Consider the following 10,500-nt stretch of genomic DNA (forward strand, 5'->3'; position numbering starts at 1 on the left):
TATTGGTATAATTTTTTTTTATTTATATATACATGAATATTATATAATATTAGTAGAGTTATTGATATACAGCTTTACAACACCCTTCCCTGCCTCTCTATTTCCTTCCCTCCCTCTCTCCTCCAAGAAGCTTTCAAACATCCGCCCTTAAAAGCTTTCCTTAGCTTTTGACAGCCTCTCACTGTTTTAGCTTCCTCAGCTAACATCACACGCTCCTCCTCCCTCCCTCCCTTCCCCCCTGAGTCGTCCTCCTAAAGGCCCCTCCAAAAGCCTCCTCCAACCTAAACTTTGGCGAGACACAGAGGCCGGATATAATCTTACAAGACTTAGGGTCAAAAAGTTGCTAAGCGTCGTCTGTTGTTTAAGGCTATCTTCTCAGAGTTAGCTAAGGGGATTTTGGTTCTTATTGACGTCATTATTGCCAGTGTGTTATTGTTTTGGGTCTGTGGGTGATTTAATTTGGCGAAGTAGTGAATATTATCTTTTTGTTTTAGCAAATGATATTTTGGCGTTGTAGAGAATTACCGAGTTGTTTTGGCGAGATTATTATTATTATTATTATTATTATTATTATTATTATTATTATTATTATTATTATTATTATTATTATTATTATTATTATTATTATTATTATTATTATTATTATTTATTTTTTTTTATTTATTTTTACTGTTGTCGTTTTTGTTGTTGTTGTTATTATTATTACTACCTTAATATCACCGACATTTTTAAAATCATTACAATTATTACTACCAAACACCACAGACTTTCCGGTACCCAGTTTCCTTCTGTACTAACACTGGATAAACCGCCCAAACGACTAGTAAGCTGAATAGTGGCGAACATGATAACAAAATTACATCATTACTACTACAATTAAGACTCTTCCATTTACCATTATTATTATTATCAACACACTATCATCATCATCAATACGAAGTACTGTACTGTCAATGTTACCAGTATCAGCGGAACACGTCATGACCAACCTCACTGATACATCATGTAAACGTTGTCTCAGTGGCCACAACCTTGATGCAGTAAATACTAGTTATTATACAAATAATAGGCACATGAAATTATCATATTTATTAAACAAACAAAAAATATTATGCAGCAACTCCAATCTTAAGTAAGTGTGTGTGTGTGTGTGTGTGTGTGCGTGTGTGTGTGTGTGTGTGCGTGTGTGTGCTCATCGGCTCATCAGAGCCAAACTCTCCCTTTATGTCGCCCCATAAAGGCGAAGGCAACAAGCCGCCATAAGAGATTTTAACTCCAAGCGTCTGGAGGATCAAGCAATAAAACATGTTTTCAGATAGAAGCCCGACGATGGGTTGATAAACAACACAACAACAATCATCCTAAACCCGAGTGCCGAATGGGTTATCCTCGACATTGTCATCACAAAAACCTGAAGCAAGACCCTCGGCCAGACAGAAGGAAAACACCAGGATTGGCTTGATGAAAATAACCAGGAAATCGACGTACTCGTCAATGGTAAACTTACTGCCTTCACTGACTGGCAGAACAACCCTCAGTCTCGGACCAAAGCTAATACCTTCCGTAAGAAGAAAGCGACGGCCCAGAGGGAACTTCGCGATCTAAAGAACTAATGGTAGAAAAATAAAGGATATGAAATGCAAATATTTGAGCGAATTTTTCAATTCCACTAAAACAATGTTTACCCCAACTACTCATGGAGTGGCCTCCATCCACTCATCCGACGGTAACTCCCGAACTAAAGGCAAAGACGGTATCCGTCATCACTGGAAAGAGCACTACGATTCGCTGCTCAACCAAAACACCGATGTGGATGTCCTGACTACCAAGCAGGTCCCTCAGCATCCAGAGCTGACCCACCACAGCTATCCTCCATCCCTGGATGAGGTAGCTACTGCCATCAAACAGATTAAAAGTAACAAAGACTCAGAGCCTGATGGAATCCCAGCCGAGGTGTATTAAGCAGGAGGACCTCTGCTTACCAGCTGTCTCCACTCTATCCTGGAGAATATATGGGAAAAGGATGAAATCCCCCAAGCTCTTAAAGACGCCTCCGTCGTCAATATTTATAAGGAAAAAAGGACACCAATCGGACTGTGGCAACTATCGCCATGTCTTGCTGCTCTCCGTAGCTGGCAAGATTACCGCCCGAGTCCTCCTAAGCAGACTTCTTCCTGAGGAGGAAAACTTCCTCCCGGAATCTCAATGTGGCTTTAGACCATCACGTGGCATCACAGACATGATATTTGCTGCCCGCCAGGTACAGGAAAAGTGCAGAGAACAGCGTCGTCACTTGCAAAGGGCCTTCATCGACCTAACCAAGGCCTTCGACTCGGTCAACACGGAAGCCCTCTGGCGGACCCTCAGCCGTTTTGGTTGCCCACCAAAATTCATTGCCACTGTGAGGCAACTCCACGATGGCATGGACGACAGTGTCCTGTGTGTGTGTGTGTGTGTGTTGTGTGTGTGTGTGTGTGTGTGTGTGTGTGTGTGTGTGTGTGTGTGTGTGTGTGTGTGTGTGTGTGTGTGTGTGTTTGTGTGTTTACAGTTCTGTGTGTGCGTATGTGTACATGTGTGTGCATGCGTGCATGTGTCTGCTTCAAAACAGGATATTTTATATTCAACCTTCAAATCATTTTTACAGAATAATTTTTGACATGAATATTTATAGGGCTTATCTTCATAGAGGCTTTTTCTTTTGTCTTGGGAGAAAGTTTTATGGTATGAGAAGGAGAGGAGGAGGGTAGGGGAGAGGTGTTGGGGTAGTGGTAGAGGGAGAGGAGAAGGAAGGGAAGTGGAGGAGAGGATGCTAAGGAGGGTGGGAGAGGAGGTAGGGAGGGAAAGGAGAGGAGGAAGAGGGAGATGGGGTGGCAAGGGAAAGGAGGGTGAGAGAGAGAGAGAGAGAGACTTAGTTTTAGCTCAAGTATTCAGCTATAATTTCGTTCATAATTTTTCCCAGGATGTTCGTTGACTCTGTATATTAAGTGATAATAAGTGACAGAAGACTCTCTTAACTCTCCTCCCACTCACATACGTCTCTCTAACCTTCCCTCCTCCCACTACACACATCACGTCTCTCTAACCTCTCCCTCTCTCTCCTCCTCCCACTCACACATACGTCTTCTCTCTCTCTCTCTAACCTTTCCTCCCTCTCACTACACATACGTCTTTCCACCTCTCTCTCTCTCTCTCTCTCCTCTCTCTCTAACCTTTCTCTCCCACTACACATACACCCCCTCTCTCTCTTAACCTTTCCTCCTCTCACACACATAGTCTCTCTCACCTCTCTCTCTCTCTCTCTCTTCACCTTCCTCTCCCACTCACACATACGTCTCTCTTCTCTCTCTAACCTTCCTCCCTCCCACCACACATGCTTCTCTCACCCCCCCCTCTCTCTCTCTCACCCCACCTTCCTCCTCCCACTCACACATGTCTCTCTCACTCTCTCTCTCTTCTTCAACCTTCCCTTCCCTCCCACTACACATAACGTCTCTCACTTCCCCCCTCTCTCTAACCTTCCTCCCTCCTCCACACACATACGTCTGTCCCAGCCCCATCTCTCTCTTATCACTATTCCTCCTGCCTGCCTCCCTCACTCACCCCGCTGTATCACTATCACTCTCCTTCTCCCACCCTCCCACACCCTCCCTCAGTCCCCCAGTCACATAAAAAGCACCTCAGAGAATCCTACTTAAGCGGTGAGAGTTGAGAGAATCGGCTGACGAAATCCCAGATAACACGATCTTTCTGCTGACAAATCCCAGATAAGTCTTGGGCAGTTAGTTTGGTGATTCATAAGTGTCGCCAATGACGTGAAGAGCGAGCTGAGAGAGAGAGAGAGAGAGAGAGAGAGAGAGAGAGAGAGAGAGAGAGAGAAAGAGAGAGAGAATGTGTGTGTGCGTAAAAGAAATACAGACAGAGACAGATATATATATAGATAGATAAATAAATAAAAAATAAATTGATAGAGAGGTATACATGGAAAAATAGAGAGCTATGAGAGAGAGAGAGAGAGAGAGAGAGAGAGAGAGAGAGAGAGAGAGAGAGAGAGAGAGAGAGAGAGAGAGAGAGAGGCGAACTAAGTAGATTTTTCTCCCTATGGTCAAACGAGTACATCCTACTTGGACGATCGTCTGTTTTAGGCTAATTAACATAACCTAAACTAACCTGACCTGGCCTGACCCAACCTGATCATTTAAAAAAGGTAAAAATCGCATAAAAAAGACGAACGTCTAAGAGGGATAACACCGGTCAAAATACCTGATAGTAACCAGGTATTGTTGCAGAATGTAGGAAAAATGGCACATTAATTTTTAATGACATGTTTTCGCCAAAATTTTATAATCTAACCTAACCTATGCACGCCGTAGCTCATTAGCCTGATTGTGGTTCAAGAGGGCCTTAGCTTGTTAGCTCGAGCTAACAAGCTCGTTTGTGGTTCATGTGCTCGAAGTGAAATTTGTTAGCCATTTTTTCCCAGAATGAAAATTGTGCCATCTTTCCTGTGCCATTTTCTTCCGAGTACCATTTTGCAGTATGCCCCCCTCTCTCTCTCAGACTGCGTCAGCTGATTCGCCAACTCAAGTTCTCTCTCTCACAATGTTGGAGGAGAACCTCGACAAAACTGTCGCCTCTTGAGAACTCTCGCAAAATATCGCTAAGTCTCAACACAAACTCGCGAGAAGTTGTTGACAAATCGTTTGGCGAATTCTTAAAAATCCTTCGGTGGTTTAAGTCTTAAAAATCCTTCGGTGGTTTAAGTCTTAAAAATCCTTCGGTGGTGTAAGTCTTAAAAGTCCTTCGGTGATGTAAGTTATAACAATCCTTCGGTGGTGTAAGTCTTAACGATCCTTCGGTGGTGTAAGTCTTAAGATCCTTCGGTTGTGTAAGTCTTAACGATCCTTCGGTGGTGTAATTCTTAACGATCCTTCGGTGGTTTAAGTCTTAACGATCCTTCGGTGGTTTAAGTCTTAACGATCCTCGGTGGTAAGTCTTAATGATCCTTCGGTGGTGTAAGTTCAACGATCCTTCGGTGGTGTAAGTCTTAACGATCCTTCGGTGGTGTAAGTTCTACGATCCTTCGGTGGTGTAAGTCTTAACGATCCTTCGGTGGTGTAAGTCTTAACGATCCTCGGTGGTGTTCTTAACGATCCTGCGGTGTGTCTTAACGATCCTTCGGTGGTGTAAGTCTTAACGATCTTCGGTGGTGTAAGTCTTAATGATCCTTCGGTGGTGTAAGTCTTAACGATCCTTCGGTGGTGTAAGTCTTAATGATCCTTCGGTGGTGTAAGTCTTAACGATCCTTCGGTGGTGTAAGTCTTAATGATCCTTCTCGGTGGGTAAGTCTTAACGATCCTTCGGTGGTGTAAGTCTTAATGATCCTTCGGTGTAAGTCTTAACGATCCTTCGGTGGTGTAAGTCTTAATGATCCTTCGGTGGTGTAAGTCTTAACGATCCTTCGGTGGTGTAAGTCTTAACGATCCTTCGGTGGTGTAAGTCTTAACGATCCTTCGGTGGTGTAAGTCTTAACGATCCTTCGGTGGTGTAAGTCTTAACGATCCTTCGGTGGTGTAAGTCTTAACGATCCTCCGGTGGTGTAAGTCTTAACGATCCTCCGGTGTAGTTCCATATACTGTATCTGATCTTCAATATTCCAATCGTTCCCGGAATCCTGGAATAATATCCATTTCCAAACACAATATGACCCTCACAGATTCCAAAATACTTTAAGATTCCAGATTCCAGACCCACACATATTCTAGTCCCATTCCCTATCTCCGGTCCTTATTCATTCCAGACATTTCCAGGTTCCAGTTTCTTCCATATTCCTATTTCATATTCCTGATCTTCCATATTCCTGATCTTCCATATTCCTGATCTTCCATATATCAGGGAGGTTCCTGTATCTATCGGTAGCCCTCAGGTAGTCTGATATGGCCTCCAGATAGTCCCAGATGGCCCGTAAGATAACCACAGATGGCCTCCAGATAGCCCCTCAAGCCCCCAGATAGACCCAGGTAGTTCCAAGTGGCTCATAGGTATCCTCCAGGTAGCTCCAAGTAACGCACAGATAGCCCACAGGTAGCCCCAAGTGACACACAGATAGCCCACAGGTAGCCCCAAGTGATACCAAAATAGTAGCCCCAGATAGACCCAAGTAGTTCTTATAGAGACCAGATGGCCCTCAGGTAGCCGCAAGTGGCCCCAAGTAGCCGCTTATAGCCCCCAGATGGCCCTAAATAAACTCTAGATATCCCCAAGCGGCCCCAAGGCAACATCAAATAACCTCAGATAGCCCTACATAGCCCCAGGTAGCCCCCATCACGCTAGACTAAGAGAGGTGTCAGTACCAGGTGAAGTGAGCTGACCGACCTGGTGGAGATAACGTCTGGCTCACACAGCTGTTGACGGGGGAGATGGCTTACCTGGGTGTAAGGTGGGTGTAGGGTATGTGGGTGTAGGCTAGGCGGTGTAGGTAGGTGAGTGTAGGGTAGGTGTAGGTTGGTGTAGGGTGGGTATAGGATCAACCTAGAGAAGTCGACTTGTGAAAGGGACCTAGGGGTACTTGTAAGCCCGGACCTACGGCCTAGAAAACAGTGCGTTAATGTTCGAAATAAGGCAAACAGAGTATTGGGTTTTATATCTAGAAGTGTAAGTAACAAGAGTGCAGAGGTCTTATTGCAACTATATCTTGCACTAGTCAGGCCGCACCTCGATTATGCGGTTCAGTTCTGGTGCCCCTATTATAGAATGGATATAAATTTAGTAGAGTCGGTGCAGCGAAGAATGACAAAAATGATTCCGGACAAACCTTCCATATCAGGATAGGTTAAAGAAACTTAACTTGCATTCCCTAGAAAGACGAGAAGAGTGAGATATGATAGAAGTATTTAAGTGGGTGAAAGGAATCAATAAAGGCGATATAGATAAAGTTCTTATAATATCCGAGCAGGATAGGACCGGAGCAACGGATTTAAGTTGGATAAGTTTAGGGTTTAGGAGGGAGATAGGAAGAAACTGGTTCACAAATAGGGTGGTGGACGAGTGGAACAAGCTTAGCAACTTTGTAGTAAGTGAGGGAACTCTGGAAAGTTTCAAAAGGAGGCTGGATAGATTCATGGATGATAGAGAGTGGTAGTAACTCTTGACAGGAGCTGCCATGCACAGGCCAACCGGTGTAGGGTAAGTGGGTGTAGAGTACGTAGGTGTAGGGTGGTGTGTAGGATATGTGGATGGAGGATAGGTGGGTGTAGGATAGGTGGGTGAGTGTAGGATATGTGGATGTAGGATAGGTGGGGATAGGTGGATGTAGGGATAGGTGGTGGGAGTGTGTAGGATAGGTGGGTGAGTGTAGGATATGTGGATGTAGGATAGGTGGGTGTAGGATAGGTGGGTATAGGGTGGATTGGTGTAAGATAGGTGGGTGTAGGGTAGATGGGTGTAGGGTACGTGTAGGTGGGTGTAGGGTGGGTAGGAGTAAGGTAGGTTTGTGTAGGGTGGGTGAGTGTAGGTGGGTGTAGGTGAGCGTAGGGTGGGTGCAGGTGAGTGGTAGTTGGGTGTAAGGGTGTAGGGGTGGGTGTAGGATAGGTGGGCATGGTGGGTGTAAGGTAGGTGCGTGTAGGGTGGGTGGGTATAGGGTAGGTGTGGGTGGGTGTAGAGTAGGTGGGTGTAAGGTAAGTGGGTGTATTGTAGGTGTAGGGTAGGCGTTTTGGTGGGTGGGTGGGTGGGTGTAGGTGAGTGTAGGGTAGGTGGGTGTAAGGTAAGTGGGTGTAACGTAAGTGGGTGTAGGGTAGGTGGTTGTAGGGTAGGTGGGTGTAAGGTAGGTGGGTGTAGGATAGGTGGATGCAGGATAGATGGGTGTAGGATAGGTATAAGGTAGGTGGGTGAAGAGTGGGTGTAGGGTGGGTGAAGGGTGGGTGTAGGGTAGGTGTAGTGTAGGTGTGTAATGATTGTTTATCAGACAATAACTTACAGCTCAGAGAAGACCAACACATATAACAGTAAGTAGATGCCCAGGTGTACACCCAGGTAAGTTGACCCACCCTTCGTGATGAAAGAGAGATCAAGACCTGACCCAGCAGAGGTCTCCGTCACAGAGTTCTCACAGCCAAGTGATTAGTCAAACCAGCTTAATGAATGACCGTGTTAACTCAAGAAACTACACTCCAGCCTGCACCACACACCTGTTCAAAGACAGCTGTCTCGACACACCCAGATTAGTGATAATTAGTGACAACATCTGCCGGCCTGGTACCGCCACTATAAGGGGCCTACAGCTCCTTCCCCCAACACAGACAGGGAGAGACAGAGTAACTCGGAGGAAGACGGAGTCTCGCTCGTCACTAGTCAAGGTCAGGAGGGAGACTTCCTTCCCCAGCACAGAGTCCCCAACTAGGTGGGACCACTCTCTTCAGCAGCACCTGCAGACAGACTCCCCAGCCACTGGGCCTTCCTCAGGTCACAAGTGAGTCATTGTCAGACCGATCCAAAGAGTGAGTTACTTACGGTGGGAAGTGTATTCATTTCATGTTTGTGTCCGAGAGTCATTGTCTAGTAACGTCAATATATTAATGTGTCCATGCCATTGAGTTAACTAATAAATAGCTGTACTTAGAATTGGTGTTCACAAGATTTCCCCTAAGAACATATTAACAACCAAATAACTCATCGGCCAAGCTACCAAACTGTCCTCACTGTATCCTATAACTAATAAATTATTACTTTACTATTAATCTCTTAATTTACCCTCATTATAAGTGGGTGTAGGGTGGGTAGGTGTAAGGTAGGTGGGTGTAGGGTAGGTGGGTGTAGGGTAGGTGGGTGTAGGTGGGTGTAGGAGGGTGTAAGGTAGGTGGGTGTAGGAGGGTGTAGGGTAGAGGGGTGTAGGTGGGTGGTGTAGGGTAGGTGGGTGTAGGGTAGAGGGGTGTAGGTGGGTGGTGAGTGAACTAAAGTCAGTGTTTGATGAGAAACGAGGGACTAGCGAGGTGGTGGGTGTGTTAGGTGGGTGTATGGGTAAGGCATGGGAGATGGGGTGTACAATAGGTGGATAACAAGCAGGAGGCGGGTGTAACTGGGTGTAGGTGGGTGAAAGGGAATTAAGGTCAGTTTGTGATGATGGGAGGGGTGGAGGTGGTTGGTGATGGGAAGGGTGGAGGTGGGGTGGTATGGGAGGTGGAGGGTGTGATGGGAAGGGGTGGAGGGTGGTGATGGAGGTGGAGTTGGGAGGTGATGGGAGGGTGAGGTGGGTGGCATGGGAGGTGAGGTGGGTGGTGATGGGAGGGGTGGAGGGGAGTGGTGATGGGAAGGGTGGAGGTGGGTCGTGATGGGAGGGGTGGAAGAGAGTGGTGATAAGAAGGGTGGAGATGGGTGGTGATGGTAGGGATGGGAGACGGTGTAGGTGAAAATAAATGGGTAGCAGTGATAGGTGACAAAAAAGAGATGGGAAATGGGTAAATGAAATTGCGATGGAAGAGACGGAGAGGATGAGTGGGATGGATACGTGGTAGGAGAAGGTTGGGGCCTATTAGAACTGGGGCCGATCAAGACTACCTGTAGTACCTAATAGGACCAAGACCTATTAAATTGGTTCCTATTAAGACGAGGACTCTATTGAGATGAAGCAGCATCAATTAAGACTAAGCGGCACCTATTAGCACAGTGATCCATCGACCTTGAGTACTGTACTGTCCCAACTTAAAGACACACATGTAACTCTCAAAGCCTTCACTTCCACCACCCACCTCTGCCACCCACCTCTACCACCCACCTCCGCCACCCACCTCTGCCACCCACCTGTACCACCCACATCAACTACCCACCTCTACCACCCACCTCTACCACCAACCTGCCATATGGCATCACGAAAATTGTGACCAAGTCCAAGGTTGCTGATCTGACTTTCTGCCTCATTTACACACGATTGCAGGGTCTCAATTGTTTCTCTTACTTTGACAACACAACATACATATATTGTTTCTCGCTATTGATATTTTTAAATTTTTTGTATTTCTTTGTTTTTATTATTGTTATTATTATTATTATTATTATTATTATTATTATTATTATTATTATTATTATTATTATTATTATTATTATTATTATCTTATTTTAAATTTTTATTGTTATTATAAATTTTATTTACTATGAACTAATTATTATTAGTATTATTATTATTACATTCCCCCTAGGCTCCCCATGTGGGGTCAGTGATTCTGTGCCTGCGGGCTAACTCTCAAAAAAAAATCCACCCTACCACCCACCTCCACCACCACCTCTACCACCCACCTCCACCACCACTCCTGGCCACTCCACCTCCACCACCACCTCTACCACCCACATCAACTACCCACCTCCGCCACCCACCTCCACCCATTCTACTTTAAAAACATTGCTCGTAGATGAAATAAAGTAAAACACAACTCTTAAAAAAAAAACTCATATCCTAAGAGCCTTGTGAGAGAACCTTACCGTCCACCCCTCCTCTCCCTCACTCCTCTCCAC

Source organism: Homarus americanus, unplaced genomic scaffold (assembly GCF_018991925.1).
Source record: "Homarus americanus isolate GMGI-L3 unplaced genomic scaffold, GMGI_Hamer_2.0 scaffold32834, whole genome shotgun sequence".
In the NCBI taxonomy this organism is placed as follows: domain Eukaryota; kingdom Metazoa; phylum Arthropoda; class Malacostraca; order Decapoda; family Nephropidae; genus Homarus; species Homarus americanus.